The 18,110-nt window shown below is 37.2% G+C and overlaps 1 long non-coding RNA gene and 1 other non-coding gene across 2 annotated transcripts; one reads left to right on the forward strand and one right to left on the reverse strand.

Annotated features, from left to right (window-relative positions):
• Positions 1–3,572: 3,572 nt before the first annotated feature.
• Positions 3,573–6,153, reverse strand: LOC112777314 (uncharacterized). Its single transcript, XR_003190380.2, has 4 exons — positions 5,777–6,153; positions 4,719–4,799; positions 4,324–4,473; positions 3,573–3,844 (listed from the first exon to the last, which is right to left on the reverse strand). It is a non-coding gene; the product is annotated as an uncharacterized lncRNA (long non-coding RNA).
• Positions 6,154–10,622: 4,469 nt separating this feature from the next.
• LOC112781786 (small nucleolar RNA R71) lies at positions 10,623–10,730 on the forward strand. The gene has a single exon (XR_003192545.1). It is a non-coding gene; the product is annotated as a small nucleolar RNA R71 (small nucleolar RNA).
• The last annotated feature ends 7,380 nt before the right edge of the window (positions 10,731–18,110 follow it).

Below are 18,110 nucleotides of genomic sequence, written 5' to 3' on the forward strand. Positions count from 1 at the left end.
GAATTCTGATTGAGGCACACACCGTCTAATTACCCGGTCAGCACCACACCTCCATAGATATGGATCATCCCATATATAATATTTGGACTCGCTTTTCAGCTTGTCTCTTTGGTGCTTGGTAAAATTTGGAGAAAAGGTGTGGCTAACTAGATAATTAGCTACAGGTGCATACCAAGGAACTACTTCAGATACTGCTTGTAAGGTATCAAATGGGAAATTATCTTTTATAGGAGTGGAGTCATCCTTAATGTGCTCAAGGCGACTCAGGTGGTCTGCCACTAAATTCTGGTTATCACTCCTATCTTTAATTTCTAAATCAAATTCTTGCAGCAGCAGTATCCAATGTATTAGCCTTGGTTTGGACTCCTTTTTAGCTAGTAAATATTTTAGAGCTGCATGGTTTGAGTACGCTACTACCTTAGTACCAAGTTAATAGGCTCGGAATTTTTCCAGAGCAAAAACAATAGCAAGAAGCTCTTTTTCAGTAGTAGTATAATTAGATTGAGCAGCGTCTAAAGTCTTAGATGCATAGGCAATCACAAAAGGATCCTTACCTTCGCGCTGAGCCAGCGCCATTCCTACTGCCTGGTTGGAAGCATCACACATAATTTCGAATGGCTGGCTCCAGTCTGGTCCTCTTACAATTGGAGTTTGAGTCAGAGCGATCTTCAGCTTATCAAATGCTTGCAGACAGCTCTCACTGAACTCGAACTCAATATCTTTCTGCAGCAATCTGGATAAAGGCAATGCTACCTTACTGAAGTCCTTAATAAATCTCCTGTAAAAACCTGCATGGCCAAGGAACGAGCGGACTTCCCTCACGGAGGAGGGGTTTATAGAAATAACATCCACCTTTGCTGGATCTACAGAAATGCCAGTATTAGACACAACATGTCCTAGTACAATTCCTTGTCTTACCATAAAGTGACTTTTTTCAAAATTCAACACAAGATTTGTACTAACACACCTGTCTAATACTCTAGATAAACTATCCAAGCAAAGGCTAAATGAGTCTTGAACACAGCTACTTTATGAGTCTTGGCCGTGGCCCTAAGCACTTTGTTTTCCAGTATTACCACCGGATACATAAATGCCACAGACACATAACTGGGTGAACCTTTTCAGATTGTGACTCAGCTTTGCTAGAGTCCCCAATTAGAGGTGTCCAGGGTTCTTAAGCACACTCTTTTTGCTTTGGATCACGACTTTAACCGCTCAGTCTCAAGCTTTTCACTTGACACCTTCACGCCACAAGCACATGGTTAGGGACAGCTTGGTTCAGCCTCTTAGGCCAGGATTTTATTCCTTTGGGCCCTCCTATCCATTAATGCTCAAAGCCTTGGATCCTTTTTATTTTACCCTTGCCTTTTGGTTTAAAGAGCTCTTGGCTTTTTCTGCTTGCTTTTCTTTTTCTTTCTCTTTTTTTTCTTTTATTTTTGCCTTTTTTTTTTGCAAGCCTTGTTTTTCACTGCTTTTTATTGCTTCAAAAATCAATTTTATGATTTTTCAGATCATCAATAACATTTCTCCTTTTTCTTTATTCTTTCAAGAGCCAACAATTTTAACATTCATAAACAACAAATTCAAAAGACATATGCACTGTTCAAGCATTCATTCAGAAAACAAGAAGTATTGTCACCACATCAAAATAATTAAACTAATCTCAAGGATGAATTCGAAATTCATGTACTTCTTGTTCTTTTGTAATTAAAACATTTTTTCATTTAAGAAAGGTGATGGATTCATAGGACATTCATAGCTTTCAGACATAGACACTTAAACACTAATGATCATGTAATAAAGACACAAACATAAATAAACATAAAGCATAGTAAACGAAAAACAGAAAAATAAAGAACAAGGAAATTAAAGAACGGGTCCACCTTAGTGATGGCGGCTAGTTCTTCCTCTTGAAGATCTTATGGAGTGCTTTAGCTCATCAACGTCTCTTCCTTGCCTTTGTTGCTCATCCCTCATGGCTCTTTAATCTTCTCTAATTTTATGGAGGAGGATAGAATACTCTTGGTGCTCCACCCTTAGTTGTCCCATGTTGGAACTTAATTCTCCTAGGGAGGTGTTAATTTGCTCCCAATAGTTTTGTGGAGGAAAGTGCATCCCTTGAGGCATTTCAGGGATTTCATGATGAGGAATTTCCTCATGCTCTTGTTGAGGTCCATGAGTGGGCTCTCTTGTTTGCTCCATCCTCTTTTTAGTGATGGGTTTGTCCTCTTCAATGAGGATGTCTCCCTCTATGACAATCCCAGCCGAATTGCAGAGGTGACAAATGAGGTGAGGAAAGGCTAACCTTGCCAAAGTGGAGGACTTGTCAGCCACCTTGTAGAGTTCTTAAGGTATAATCTCATGAACTTCCACTTCCTCCCCAATCATGATACTATGGATCATGATAGCCCGGTCTATAGTAACTTCAGACCGATTGCTAGTAGGAATGATAGACCGTTGGATGGACTCCAACCATCCTCTAGGCACAGGCTTAAGGTCATGCCTTCTCAATTGAACCGGCTTGCCTCTTGAGTCAATTTTCTATTGAGCTCCTTCCACACATATGTCCAAGAGGACTTGGTCCAACCTTTGATCAAAGTTCACCCTTCTAGTGTAGGGGCGTGCGTTTTCTTGCATCATTGGCAAGTTGAACGCCAACCTTACATTTTCTGGACTGAAATCTAAGTATTTCCCCCCACTACAAAAAAAAAGGCCTATGGTCATGGTAAAAAACCGTGACCATAGCTAGTAAAAAGGGTGACCATAGATCTATGGTCACGGTTTTGGACCTATGGTCACGGTTTTTTACCGTGGCCTATTCTCTCGTGGCCATAGGTCTATGGTCACGGTTTTTTGATCTATGGTCACGGTTTCTATGGTCACGGTTTCAATTTTTAAAATCTGACACTTTAGGCCACGTTTTTTTACCGTGACCATATGTTAATCTATGGTCACGCGTGAAAACCGTGACCATAGCCTTATCTATGGTCACCCCCCCTTAAAACCGTGACCATAGCCTTATCTATGGTCACAGTTTTCACCGTGACCATAGCCTTATCTATGGTCACGGTATATAGCTCTATGGTCACGGTTTTTACCGTGACCATAGCTCTATGGTCACCCCCCCTAAAACCGTGACCATAGCCTTATCTATGGTCACGGTTTTCACCGTGACTATAGCCTCTATGGTCAGCCCCTTTAAAACCGTGACCATAGCCTTATCTATGGTCACGGTTTTTACCGTGACCATAGCCTCTATGGTCACCCTTCCTTAAAACCGTGACCATAGCCTTATCTATGGTCACAGTTTTCACCGTGACCATAGCCTCTATGGTCACCCCTCTTTAAAACCGTGACCATAGCCTTATCTATGGTCACAGTTTTCACCGTGACCATAACTCTATGGTCACCCCTCTTTAAACTGTGACCATAGCTTATCTATGGTCACCCTATTTAAAAAACCATGACCATAGCTTACTTTATTTTATAAGATTTATTTTTTAAAAGCATAATCACATTCCAAATTTATGATAATCAAAAAATAAATCTAAAAATGAAAAACTCAAAAAATCTAAATAATAAAATTTATATTATAAACTGGATATGTTTTTAGTCCAAACAACACAAATAAAAATACAGTGTAATTTATTCATTTCATGTAAAATACATAACACATCAATATATATATATATATATATATGAGACCCATCTCATCTCATATTACTATGAAAAATGTTTTCTTCATATCATCCCCACTGTGCTTAGCACATCGCTCAACTAGCCTCAAAACAAAATTTGGCATCCCCAATGTGTTCAGCATATCCAATGCTTTCCTATGAGCACTCTGCAGAATCATTTAGTGTTAGCATTGCTAGAAACAAAATCTAAAGCAACATTTTAAATTTAGCTTTTCACCAAAGAAGAGATAGAAGTTACACTTGTTCAAAACCAACTTATTAGTCACAAATGAAATCTGCAAGAAAATGAACTATTTCTTCAAAGAGTGCTATGTAAACAACAATTTTGACAACTATATATAACTATACAAAAAGTAAATGAGATGTCTGTTTCAAACTTGTTATGCCGTTCCATTAAACATCTTTCAAAAACTAGTTGTTTACGTGAAAGTTCAAAAAGTATACTAATACATATAATCTAACATTCATAACAGATAATAAAAAAAGGAGATTATAGCTAAACATAAACAATAGTTTTAATCTAAGTGTTTGTTGATCCTATCTTTCATATCTTTCTGGCCATGGATCAGGTATATCATCATCGTATTAAATGTATGAAAGGAAGGCAAGGGAAGAATGAAAATACCTTCAAGCGTTCCCTTTGCCCATGTATTGATGAAAGGATGGTTTCCACAAGTGCAGTAGAATTCTGCAGCTCAAGCCTTGAGTTTCTAACCGATTGCATAGCTTGTGCCTCCTCGTCAAAGATCCTCAAAGCATGGCTGGAATCCCCATTCTGCCACATCAAATTAATTGATAAAAGGTTAGAAAACATTATAACTTACAAGTCTATACAAAAATTTAACAATCAAAGATGATAATTTTAAAAAACAAGCTCAGCTCAAAGGTTCAAGTGTTTCTAGTAACATTCGAGTGAAAACAATTTATCAGAAAAAGCATTTCAGCAAGTTATTGCCCTATAAATAAGTGTTTAATTTCAGATGATAATGCATTGTGCAACATCATAGTGGATTACTGTACCATATAAAAAGAGAGGGCATTCAATTGTCTTGTCCCGTTCAGTATGATAACCCTTGTAGACGACTTTTGCTCTACCAAAACCTGTCAAATTAAAATGAAGTATCAAGAGACAAACTAACATTTTGAAAAAGAAAAAAAATAATGAAAGGAAAATATTAAGAACAATAGTTGAAACATCCCAAAAATGAGAATTAATCAGTAAAGTATCACACTTTGACACAAAATAATAGAAACAACAAAGCAATTAATAACTATGCAGAACATGACCTATTCAAGTTAGCACTAGAACCTATGTGAAGCTTCACACCTCAGATTGTGTAACTGTTGTCTTGAAATGGTGTGTGAGTGAATTAAAAAATAATAAAACTAATTGAAAGCCCACATTTCAAGTGGCCGGTGTTGAGGCATGGAAGATAAGCAAAATTGGGAGTAGGTAAAGTGAAAAACGCTGAAAATGAGTGAAGAAAACAAAGAACTTTTAAGAGGAAATTATGAACTTGATCATCCTCGGGTTTGGTGTAAGAAGCCATAATAACGATGTGTTTTTTTTTTTATTTCTGGAACCTTGGAATCAAATTGCAGAGATATTGCAATTTGTAAAGTGAATTTTGTGAAATAAATCCATAAATTGAGAAAGAAAAAGGAACCTGCAAATGATGGCAAGTATGAAGGTGAAGAATAATAATTCTGGTTCAGGAACATGATTTATGACAAAGTATAATGGTGTTGTTTAACGAAGAGGCAAATATCTTTGGCAAATATCAACTAAATTAAGAACAAATCAAAAACAAATACAAGTAATAATTTGAAGTTTCAATAATCCTAAATTACTAATCAGAACAAGTAAAAAAAAACAAGTAACAACTCAGAAAAAATACTATATAGAACAATAATCAACGACCCTAATATTCACAAGTTCTGAAAATTAAAAACAACATTCTTAATCAAAAGTTCTAATAATCAAAATCAACACTTTTACCCAACATCAGAAGTTCTCGTTATCAAAATTTCTATTCCCTAATGAGAACATTAATTCATTATAATAACTAATTATTTACCTGAGAAGAGAAGAAGAGGACGACCGGAGAAGAGAGTTAAGAAGAGGTGGCGAGGCGGGATGGACAACGGCAGCAGCGCGGCTCCTCCCTCTCTCACGCGCGTCTTTCACCCTCGAGCGCTGACGAAGAACCCAGCAGCGACAACGAGCGACGGCCCGTGATGAGAGCGGCGACAGCTTCACGGCGACGAGCTGGGCGCGACGTCGGCACGCTCTTCTCCCTCTCCTTCCCTTCTTCTTCCCCCTCGAGCTCCCCCTGTTTCTCGTTTTCTTCCTTTTCTGAACGTGTGTGCGCGTTGTGTTTTGATTTAGGGATTGGGGAATTAGGGTTTTATTTAGGAATTTTAGAGTTAGAGTTAAATATATACTAGCAATATAATAATTTTAGAAAATATTTGTGATAGAATAATAATTTAGAATTTAAATATAATATTGTAAGAATTATTTTTAGAATAGATAAAATTTCATTTATCAAAATATTATTAAGTTCAAATAATTATTTTTAATTTAAACTATAAAATAAACATACTAATTATATTTTATAAAATACGGTTAAATTCAAAATATCAATTACCTAAATTAAATTATATGATTTTTTATTTTTTTTATTATAACTTTAATTTTAATTTATATAAAATAACTAATTAAAATAAAAGTTGTACATAAATATTAATTGACTTAAATCTAAAGTATTTATAAAAATCTATTTAATCATTTCTAATAAATTAATCTCTAACTTTAAGAACTCAATTTAATAAATAAATCAGAATTTATTCATAATAGAAATTTCTTAAATTTATTTATATGACACTTCCATTATTAAGTTATTAAATATTTTTTATGTTATTAAGTTTTAAATCTTTTTTTAATTTAAAATTAATAGTATTCAGTTTAATTTTTTATTTATAAAATTAAATTTAAAATTTTTATATTTAAAATAAATCATATAAAATTATTATTAGTTTTTAATTATTAAAATTTTTAAAAGATAAAATATTTAAAATTATAAAAAATACATGAAAATCTTAATTAATTTAAACTCAAATGATTAAAACTGTTACCATAAAACCCTTTAGGTCACCCCTAAAACCGTGACCATAGACCCTTGTAGGTCACCCTTTTGAAAAATCGTGACCATAGACACTTTTTGGTTATTGTAAAAAACCGTGACCATAGACCCTTTTAGGTCACCCTTTCTCAAAACCGTGACCATAGACTCCTTTTTGGTCACTGTAAAAAATCATGACCATAGACACCTTTAGGTCACCCCAAAACTGTGACCATAGACCCTTTTAGGCCACCCAAAAACTGTGACCATAGACCCTTTTAGGTCACCCCCCAAAACCGTGACCATAGACCCTTTTAGGTCACCCTTTTTGGAAAAACCGTGACCATAGCCCCCTTTTTTGTCACTGTAAAAAACCGTGACCATAGACCCCTTTAGGTCACCCTTAAAACTGTGACCATAGACCCTTTTAGGCCACCCCCAAAATTGTGACCATAGACCACTTTAGGCCACCCCCAAAACCGTGACTATAGACACTTTTAGGCCACCTCCAAAACCGTGACCATAGACCCTTTTAAGTCACCCTTTTTTGAAAAACCGTGACCATAGCCCCTTTTTAGTCACTGTAAAAAACTATGACCATAGACCCCTTTAGGTCACCCCCAAAACCGTGACCATATACCCTTTTAGGCCACCCCCCAAAACCGTGACCATAGACCCTTTTAAGTCACCCTTTTCTGAAAAACCGTGACCATAGACCCTTTTTGGTCACTGTAAAAAACCGTGACCATAGACCCTTTTAGGCCACCATTTTTTAAAAAACCGTGACCATAGGTACTTTATGGTCACCATTTCCAAAAAAATCGTGACCATAGCTTTTTTTTGTCACCTTAAAAAACCGTGACCATAGAGGGTCTATAGTCACGATTTTTTACCGTGACCAAAAAAACCGTGGCCATAGACCCAAAATGTTGTAGTGCCCAAACCATTGTAAGCCAATTCTTTGGATTCGGGTCCATACTTTGATCATGGTTCTTAGTTATCCATGCGTTTGCATAGAACTCTTGAACCATTAAGATTCTGACTTGTTGAATAGGATTGGAGAGAACTTCCCATCCTCTTCTTCTAATCTCATGTCGGATCTCCGGATACTCACTCCTTTTGAGCTTGAAAGGGACCTCAGGGATCACCTTTTTCTTGGCCACAACTTCATAGAAGTGGTCTTGATGGACCTTTGAGATGAATCTTTCTATCTCCCATGACTCAGAGGTGGAAGCAACTGCCTTTCCTTTCCTCTTTCTTGAGGTTTCTCTGGCCTTAGGTGCCATTAATGGTTATGGAAAACAAAAAGCAATGCTTTTACCACACCAAACTTAAAAGGTTTGCTCGTCCTCAAGCAAAAGAAGAAGGAGAGTAGTAGAAGAAGAAGAAAATGGAGGAGATGGAGGGAGATATGTGGTTTGACCAAGGGGTAAAAGTAGTGGTTGTAATGTGTGAAAATGAAGGAGTGGTAAGGGGTTTATATAGGGGTGGGGGGAGGGTTAGGTTTCGTGTATTAGGGTTGGGTTTGGGAGGGAAAGGATTGTGAATTTGGAGGTAGGTGGGGTTTTTGGGAAAGAGTGGATGGATGTGATTGGTGAAGAGGTGATGGGTAAGGGTGATGGAGGTGATTGGTGAAGGATATTTGGGAAAGAGTGTTATGAAAAGGTGGGAGAGAGAGAGAGAGAGAAAGAGGTGGGGTAAGTAGAGATCCTGTGGGGTCCACAGATCCTGAGGGGTCAAGGACTTATCATCCCTGCTCCATTTAGGCGTATAAATGCCCTTAGAGTGCAATCCTGGCGTTAAACACCAGGTTGCTGCTTGTTTCTGGCATTTAACGCCAGCTTTTCTCCCTTTATTGGCGTTTAACGCCAAGTTGGTGCTTGTTTCTGGCGTTAAACGCCAGACTGTAGCTTGTTTCTGGCGTTTAACGCCAGCTTGATGCTTCTTTCTGGTGTTAAATGCCAGTCTGATGCTTCTTACTGGCGTTTAAACGCCAGTAAACTCTTCCTCCAAGGGGAGCTATTTTTAATGCTATTTTTCATTCTATTTTTGATTTTTCAGTTGTTTTTGTGACTTCACATGATCATCAACCTAAAGAAAACATAAAATAACAATGGAAAATAAATAGATATAATTAAATAACATTGGGTTGCCTCCCGATAAGCGCTTCTTTAATGTCAATAGCTTGACAGTGAGCTCTCATGGAGCCTCACAGATAATCAGAGCAGGGTTGGGGCCTCTCAACACCAAACTTAGAGTTTGGTTGTGGCCTCTCAACACCAAACTTAGAGTTTGAATGTGGGGGTTTTATTTGACTCTGTATTGAGAGAAGCTTTTCATGCTTCCTCTCCATGGTTACAAAAGGAGAATCTTGGGTCTTGAATACAAGGTAGTCCTCATTCAACTGAGGGACCAACTCTCCTCTATTAACATCAATCACAGCTTTTGCTGTGGCTAGGAAAGGTCTGCCAAGGATGATGGATTCATCCTCATCCTTCCCAGTGTCTAAGATTATAAAATCAGCAGGGATGTAAAGGCCTTCAACCTTCACTAGCACGTCCTTTACTAGTCCATAAGCCTGTTTCATTAATTTATCTGCCATCTCTAGTGAGATTCTTGTAGCTTGTACCTCAAAGATTCCCAGTTTCTCCATTACAGAGAGTGGCATGAGGTTTATCCCTGACCCCAGGTCACACAGAGCCTTATCAAAGGTCATGGTGCCTATGGTACAAGGTATGAAGAATTTTCCAGGATCCGGTTTCTTCTGAGGTAATGTGTGCCTCATTAATGCATTCAGTTCATTGGTGAACAAAGGGGGGTTCATCCTCCCAAGTCTCAGTACCAAATAACTTGGCATTTAGCTTTATGATTGCTCCTAGATATTTAGCAACTTGCTCTTCAGTGATGTCTTCATCCTCTTCAGAGGAAGAATATTCATTAGAGCTCATGAATGACAGAATGAAGTTTAATAGAATCTCTATGGTCTCTGTATGAGCCTCAGATTCCTTTGGTTCCTCAAAGGGAAACACCTTTCTGTCCAGAGGACGTCCCCTGAGGCTTTTCTCACTGGGACTCACGTCCTCCTCACTCTTTCCAGGTTCGACCATGTTGGTCATGGTTATGGCCTTGCACTCTCTCTTGGGATTTTCTTCTGTATTGCTTGGGAGAGTACTGGAAGGAATTTCAGTAATCTTTTTACTCAGCTGACCCACCTGTGCCTCCAAATTTATAATGGAGGACCTTGTTTCATTCATGAAACTTAGTGTGGTCTTGGATAGATCAGAGACTATGGTTGCCAGGCCAGAATGGCTCTGTTCAGAATTCTCTGTCTGCTGCTGAGAAGATGATGGAAAAGGTTTGCTATTGCTAAACCTATTTCTTCCACCATTATTATTGAAGCCTTGTTGAGGCTTCTGTTGGTCCTTCCATGAGAGATTTGGATGATTTCTCCATGAAGGATTATAGGTGTTTCCATAGGGTTCTCCCATGTAATTCACCTCTACCATTGCAAGATTCTCAGGATCATAAGCTTCTTCTTCAGAAGATGCTTCTTTAGTACTGTTGGATGCAGCTTGCAATCCATTCAGACTCTGAGAAATCCCTTCTTTTGAGGCGTCCCATTGTTCACAGAACTCCTCTCAGAGGTGTACATGAACTGGTTATTTGCAACCATTTCAATGAGTTCCTGAGCTTCTGTAGGGGTTTTCAGGTGAAGGGATCCTCCTGCAGAATGGTCCAATGACATTTTTGACAACTCAGACAGACCATCATAGAATATACATATGATGCTTCATTCTGGAAGCATGTCAATAGGACACCTTTTGATCAATTGCTTATATCTTTTCCAAGCTTCATAGAGGGACTCACCTTTCTTCTGTCTGAAGGTTTGGATTTCCACTCTAAGCTTGCTCATCTTTTGAGGTGGAAAAAATTTGGCCAGGAAAGCACTGACCAGCTTTTTCCAAGAGTTCATGCTTTCCTTAGGTTGTGAATCTAACCATGTTCTAGCTCTGTCTCTTACAGCAAAAGGGAAAAGCATAAGCCTGTAAACCTCGGGATCAACTCCATTGGTCTTGACAGTGTCACAGATTTGTAAGAATTCAACTAAGAACTGATGAGGATCTTCCAATAGAAGTCCATGAAACTTGCAATTCTGTTGCATTAGAGAAACTAATTGAGGCTTAAGCTCAAAGTTGTTTGCTCCAATGGCAGGAATTGAGATGCTTCTTCCATAGAAGTTAGAAGAGGGTGCAATAAAGTCACCAAGCATCTTCCTTGCATCTCCACCATTGTTATTGGGTTCGGCCATGTCTCCTTCTTTTTCGAAAATTTCTGTCAGTTCCTCTCCAGAGGGTTGTGCTTTAGCTTCTCTTAGTTTCCTCTTAAGAGTCCTTTCAAGTTCAGGATCAACTTCAATAAGAATGTCTTTATCCCTGTTCCTGCTCATATGAAAAAGAAGAGAACAGAAAAGAATAGGAATCCTCTATGTCACAGTATAGAGATTCTTTTCATGTGAGTAGAAGAAGAGAAGAATAAAAGGAGGAGAAGAGAAAAATTCGAACATAGAGAAGAAGAGGGGGTTCAAATTTTGAGTGGAAGATGAGTGTTAGTAGATAAATAAATAAATAGAAAGAGATGAGAGGGGAAAGAATTTGAAAATTAAATAAAATAAAATAAAAGGAAAAATATTTTTATTTTTATTTTAAAATGTAGTTAGAATTCGAAAATTATAAAAAGGAATAAAATAAAATTGAATTTTAAAACAATTAGTTAGTTAAAAAAGGATTTTGAAAAAGTGGTTCATAGTTTTCGAAAATTAGAGAGAGAAAAGTAGTTAGGTGGTTTTGAAAAAGATATGATTGAAATAGTAAACTTTTTAAATCAAACAAAAAGTCAAGTAGTTAATTGAAAAAGATTTGAAAATCAAATTTGAAAAGATAAGAAGTTAGAAAAGATTTTGAAATTAAGTTTTGAAAAAGATATGATTGAAATTTATTTTGAAAAAGATTTGAAAAAAAAAATTTAAAAAGATTTAATTTTGAAATTAAAGTTGATTACTTGACTAACAAGAAACTAAAATATATGATTTTAAAATTTAAAGATTGAAACTTTTCTTATCAAGCAAATAACAACTTGAAGTTTTTAAATCAAAATATTAATTGTTAACATTAATTTCGAAAATATGAAATAAAAATAAGAAAATATTTTGAAAATTATTTTGAAATTTTCGAAAATATTAAGAAGAAAATTGAAAAAGATTTGATTTTTGAAAAAGTTTTGAAAAGATAGGATTTTTAAGTTGAAAATTTTGACTTGACTAATAAGAAACAACTAAATTTTAAAAATTTTTTAATAAGTCAAACCAAATTTTCGAAATTTATTAGAAGAAAAAGGTAAAGATATCTTTTTAATTTTTGAATTTTTAATGAAGAAAGAGAAAAACATAAAAATGATGCAAAATATGAGAATTTAAGATAAAAAATATGATGCATGCAAGAACACCTTGAATGTCAAGATGAACACCAATAACACTTTGAATGTCAAGATGAACACCAAGAACTTATTTTTGAAAATTTTTAAGAAAAGACACACATGCAAGACACTAAACTTAGAAATTTTCAATGTTTAGATACTAACAAATTGAAAATGCATATGAAAAACAAGAAAAGACCCAAAACATGAAAATGCAAAGATCAAATAAGGAAAATCATCAAGAACAACTTGAAGATCATGAAGAACGTCATGCATGGGTTTTCGAAAATTTAAAGAAAAATTAAAAAGATGCAATTGACACCAAACTTAAAAATTGACACTAGACTCAAATAAGAAACATCAAATTATTTTTGGTTTTATGATTTTATTAATTTTTTTTTGTATTTTCGAAAATTATTTGGAAAAAGAAAAATAAGGATTTCAAAATTTTTAATAAGAATTCCAAGAATTATGCAATGTTAGTCTAAAGCTTCAGTCCAAAAATTTAGACATGGCTTAATAGCCAGCCAAGCTTTATGTGAAAGCTTCGGTCCAAAAATTTAGACATGGCCAATGGCCAGCCAAGCTTCAGCAGAACATTACATACAACAGCTAATTTGCTGAGAAAGACAAAGAAACTATTCTAAAGATAGTCAAAACCTCGGTCCAAAAGATTAGACATGGCATAACAGCCAGCCAGGATTCAACATATCCCATGAAACTCTAGAATTCATTCTTAAAATTTTTGAAGAACATAGAATAATTTATTTTTTTTTTTTGAAAATTTTTTGAAAATAAAAATAATTAAAACAAAAACTTAAAATTAAAATAAAATTATCTAATCTGAGCAACAAGATGAACCGTCAGTTGTCCAAACTCGAACAATCTCCGGCAACGGTGCCAAAAACTTGATGCACGAAATTGTGATCTCAATGGCGCCAAAAACTTGGTATGCACGATCATAATCTCAATTCTTTTTCACAACTCCGCACAACTAACTAGCAAGTGCACTGGGTCGTCCAAGTAATAAACCTTACGTGAGTAAGGGTCGATCCCACGGAGATTGTCGGCTTGAAGCAAGCTATGGTCATCTTTGTAAATCTCAGTCAATTAGATTCAAATGGTTATGAGGTTTTGATAATTAAAAGATAAATAAAACATAAAATAAGATAGAGATACTTATGTAATTCATTCGTGAGAATTTCAGATAAGCGTATGGAGGTTCTTTGTTCCTTCTGAATCTCTGCCTTCCTACTGCCTTCATTCAATCATTCATACTCCTTTTCATGGCAAGCTGTATGTTGGGAGATCACCGTTGTCAATGGCTACCGTCTGTCCTCTCAGTGAAAATGGTCCAAATGCGCTGTCACCGGACGGCTAATCATCTGTCGGTTCTCACTCATGTTGGAATAGGATCTATTGATCCTTTTGCGTCTGTCACTACGCCCAATACTCGCGAGTTTGAAGCTCAGCACAGTCACCCCATCCCAGATCCTACTCGGAATACCACAGACAAGGTTTAGACTTTTCGGATCTCAAGAATGCTGCCAATTGATTCTAGCTTATACCACAAAGACTCCGATCTTTCGGAATGGAGGCTAAGAGATATGCATTTAAGCTTGTTTTCATGTAGAACGGAAGTGGTTGTCAGGCACATGTTCATAGGTGAGAATGGTGATGAGTGTCACATAATCATCACATTCATCATGTTCTTGGGTGCGAATGAATATCTTAGAATAAGAATAAGCTTGAATTGAATAGAAAAATAATAGTACTTTGCATTAATTCATGAGGAACAGCAGAGCTCCACACCTTAATCTATGAGGTGTAGAAACTCCATCGTTGAAAATACATAAGTGATGAAGGTCCAGGCATGGCCGTGAGGCCAGCCCCCTAAATGTGATCAAGAGATCAAAAGTGATACAAAGATAGTCTCAAAAATGATCAAAATATGTGAAATAAATCACTAAAAGTAGTTTTTATACTAAACTAGTCACTAGAGTTTACAGAAAATGAGTAACTAAGTGCAGATAGTGCAGAAATCCACTTTCGAGGCCCACTTGGTATGTGCTTGGGCTGAGCATTGAAGCTTTCATGTGTAGAGACTTCTCTTGGAGTTAAACGCCAGCTTTCAGCCTGTTTGTGGCGTTTAACTCTGGTTTGTAACCTGTTTCTGGCGTTTAACTTCATAATAGGGCAGGAAGTTAGCGTTTGAACGCCAGTTTGCATCGTCAAAACTCGGGAAAAGTATGGACTATTATATATTGCTGGAAAGCCCTAGATGTCTACTTTCCAAGGAAATTGAGAGCGCGCCAATTGGGTTTCTGTAGCTCCAGAAAATCCACTTCGAATGCAGGGAGGTTAGAATCCAACAGCATCTGCAGTCCTTTTTCAGCCTCTAAATCAGATTTTTGCTCAGGTCCCTTAATTTCAGCCAGAAAATACCTGAAATCACAGAAAAAACACACAAACTCATAGTAAAGTCCAGAAATGTGAATTTTTCTTAAAAGCTAATAAAAACATAGTAAAAACTAACTAAATCATACTAAAAACTATGTAAAAACAATGTCAAAAAGCGTATAAATTATCCACTCATCACTCTCGCGTGACTCTCTGTTCAAATTGTTTTCTTCCCAATGCACTGGTGACGCGGACGCATCAGCGACGCTTTCGTGTCGCGTGCGTGTGTTTTTTTTTATTAAAAATATGCAGAATGCTAATGCAAATGCAAACTATATGCAGCTATATGTAGGGATTATGAGAAGAGTCATTAACATTATAAAAATAAAATAAAGCAAAAATAAAACTAAGACTGAAACGGAACGATCATACCATGGTGAGTTATCTCCCACCTAGCACTTTGCTTTTACGTCCTTAAGTTGGATGCTCGTTAGGCTCATTCTGCTTCTATCGGTGGGTCTTCCAAGAGGAAGACCTCTAGTTTCTTACGATTCTTCATCTTCTCACCATGGTAAAGCTTCAGGTGATGTCCATTGACCTTCAGAAATTTGGAGCTAGTAGGATGACGCAGGTGGAAAACTCCGTATGGCTCTGCCTTTTCTACTCTGTAGGGGCCTTCCCATCTTGATCTTAGTTTACCTGGCATAAGCCTCAGTCTGGAGTTATATAGAAGAACTAACTCCCCTGGTCTGAATTCTCTCCTTTTTATATGCTTGTCATGGACAACCTTTATTTTCTCCTTGTAACGTCTGGAGTTGTCATATGCTTCTAGGCGAAGGTTCTCTAGTTCTGCTAGTTGCAGTTTTCTTTCAGCACCAGCTTTCTTAGGATTCATGTTGCACTCCTTCACAGCCCAGAAAGCCTTGTGTTCCACCTCTACTGGGAGGTGGCAAGTCTTTCCGTATACCAAGCGGAAGGGGCTCATCCTAATGGGTGTCTTGTACGCTGTTCTATATGCCCAGAGTGCATCTTGTAGCCTGGTACTCCAGTCCTTCCTATGAGGTTTTACTATCTTTTCCAGAATACGCTTAATTTCTCTATTAGAGACTTCTGCTTGCCCATTGGTCTGGGGATGATAAGTTGTTGCTACCTTGTGAATTATTCCATGCCTCTTCAGTAATTCTATTAGTCTCCTGTTACAAAAGTGAGTGCCTTGATCACTCACGATTGCTCGTGGTGATCCAAAGCGACAGATAATATGGTTTCTAACAAAGGAAACAACAGTGTTAGCATCATCATTGCGGGTAGGAATTGCTTCCACCCATTTAGAAACATAATCTACAGCTAACAGTATATAAAGGTAACCATTAGAATTTGGGAATGGACCCATGAAGTCAATGCCCCAAACATAAAAAATTTCACAGAAAAGCATAATCTGTTGAGGCATCTCATCTCTCTTGGATGTATTACCAAACCTTTGGCATGGGGAACAAGATTTACAAAATTCAGCAACGTCTTTGAAGAGAGTAGGCTACCAGAATCTGCAGTCTAGAATTTTTCTAGCTATTCTTTGAGAGCCAAAATGTCATCCACTCTCAGATGAGTGGCAAGCCTCTAAAATGGACTGGAATTCTGATTGAGGCACACACCGTCTAATTACCTGGTCAGCACCACTCCTCTATAGATATGGATCATCCCATATGTAATATTTGGACTCGCTTTTCAGTTTGTCTCTTTGGTGCTTGGTAAAATTTGGAGGAAAGGTGTGGCTAACTAGATAATTAGCTACAGGTGCATACCAAGGAACTTCTTCAGATACTGCTTCTAAGCTATCAAATGGGAAATTATCTTTTATAAGAGTGGAGTCATCCTTAATGTGCTCAAAGCAACTCAGGTGGTCTGCCACTAAATTCTGGTTACCACTCCTATCTTTAATTTCTAAATCAAATTCTTGCAGTAGCAGTATCCAATGTATTAGCCTTAGTTTGGACTCCTTTTTAGCTAGTAAATATTTTAGAGCTGCATGGTCTGAGTACACTACTACCTTAGTACCAAGTAAATAGGCTCAGGATTTATCCAGAGCAAAAACAATAGCAAGAAGCTCTTTTTTAGTAGTAGTATAATTAGATTGAGCAGCGTCTAAAGTCTTAGATGCATAGGCAATCACAAAAGGATCCTTACCTTCGCGCTGAGCCAGCGCCATTCCTACTGCATGGTTGGAAGCATCACACATAATTTCGAATGGTTGGCTCCAGTCTGGTCCTCTTACAATTGGAGCTTAAGTCAGGGCAATCTTCAGCTTATCAAATGCTTGCATACAGCTCTCACTGAACTCGAACTCAATATCTTTCTGCAGCAATCTGGATAAAGGCAATGCTACCTTACTGAAGTCCTTAATAAATCTCATGTAAAAACCTGCATGGCCAAGGAATGAGCGGCCTTCCCTCACGGAGGAGGGGTAAGGTAAACTAGAAATAACATCCACCTTTGTTGGATCTACAGAAATGCCAGTATTAGACACAACATGTCCTAGTACAATTCCTTGTCTTACCATAAAGTGACATTTTTCAAAATTCAACACAAGGTTTGTACTAACACACCTGTCTAATACTCTAGATAAACTATCCAAGCAAAGGCTAAATGAATCACCATATACGCTGAAATCATCCATAAAAATCTCCATACAGTTCTCAATAAGATCTGAAAAGATACTCATCATGTATCTTTGGAAAGTAGCAGGTGCATTATAAGCCAAAAGGCATTCTTTTATAAGCATACGTTCCAAAGGGACATGTAAAAGTGGTCTTCTCCTGATCTTCAGGAGCTATATGAATTTGAAAGTATCCTGTATAGCCATCTAAAAAACAATAATGAGATTTACCTGACAGGCGATCAAGCATCTGATCAATAAATGGCAAGCGGTAATGATCCTTGCGAGTGGCTTGGTTGAGCCGCCTATAGTCAATGCAAACTCTCCATGAATTCTGCACTCTAGTTGTCAGGAGCTCTCCATGCTCATTACTTACTGTTGTGACTCCAGACTTCTTGGGCACCACTTAACTGGACTGACCCATTCACTATCTGAGATCGGGTAAATGATATCTGCTTCAAGTAGCCTGGTCACTTCCTTCTTGACAACTTCTAAAATGGTGGGATTCAATCTTCTTTGAGGCTAACGGACAGGCTTTTCTCCCTCTTCTAAGAATATTCTGTGCTCACAAACTTGGGAGCTGATGCCTACTATATCTACCAAGCTCCATCCAATTTCTTTCTTATGTGTTCTCAGCACACTGAGTAGTTGCTCTTCTTGTTGAGAGGTGAGTTTCTTTGCAATGATGACTAGAAACTTCTGCTTGTCCTCAAGGTAAGCATACTTGAGGTGTGAAGGAAGGGGCTTTAATTCTAATTTCTACTC

Source organism: Arachis hypogaea, chromosome 19 (assembly GCF_003086295.3).
Source record: "Arachis hypogaea cultivar Tifrunner chromosome 19, arahy.Tifrunner.gnm2.J5K5, whole genome shotgun sequence".
Taxonomy (NCBI): Eukaryota; Viridiplantae; Streptophyta; class Magnoliopsida; order Fabales; family Fabaceae; genus Arachis; species Arachis hypogaea.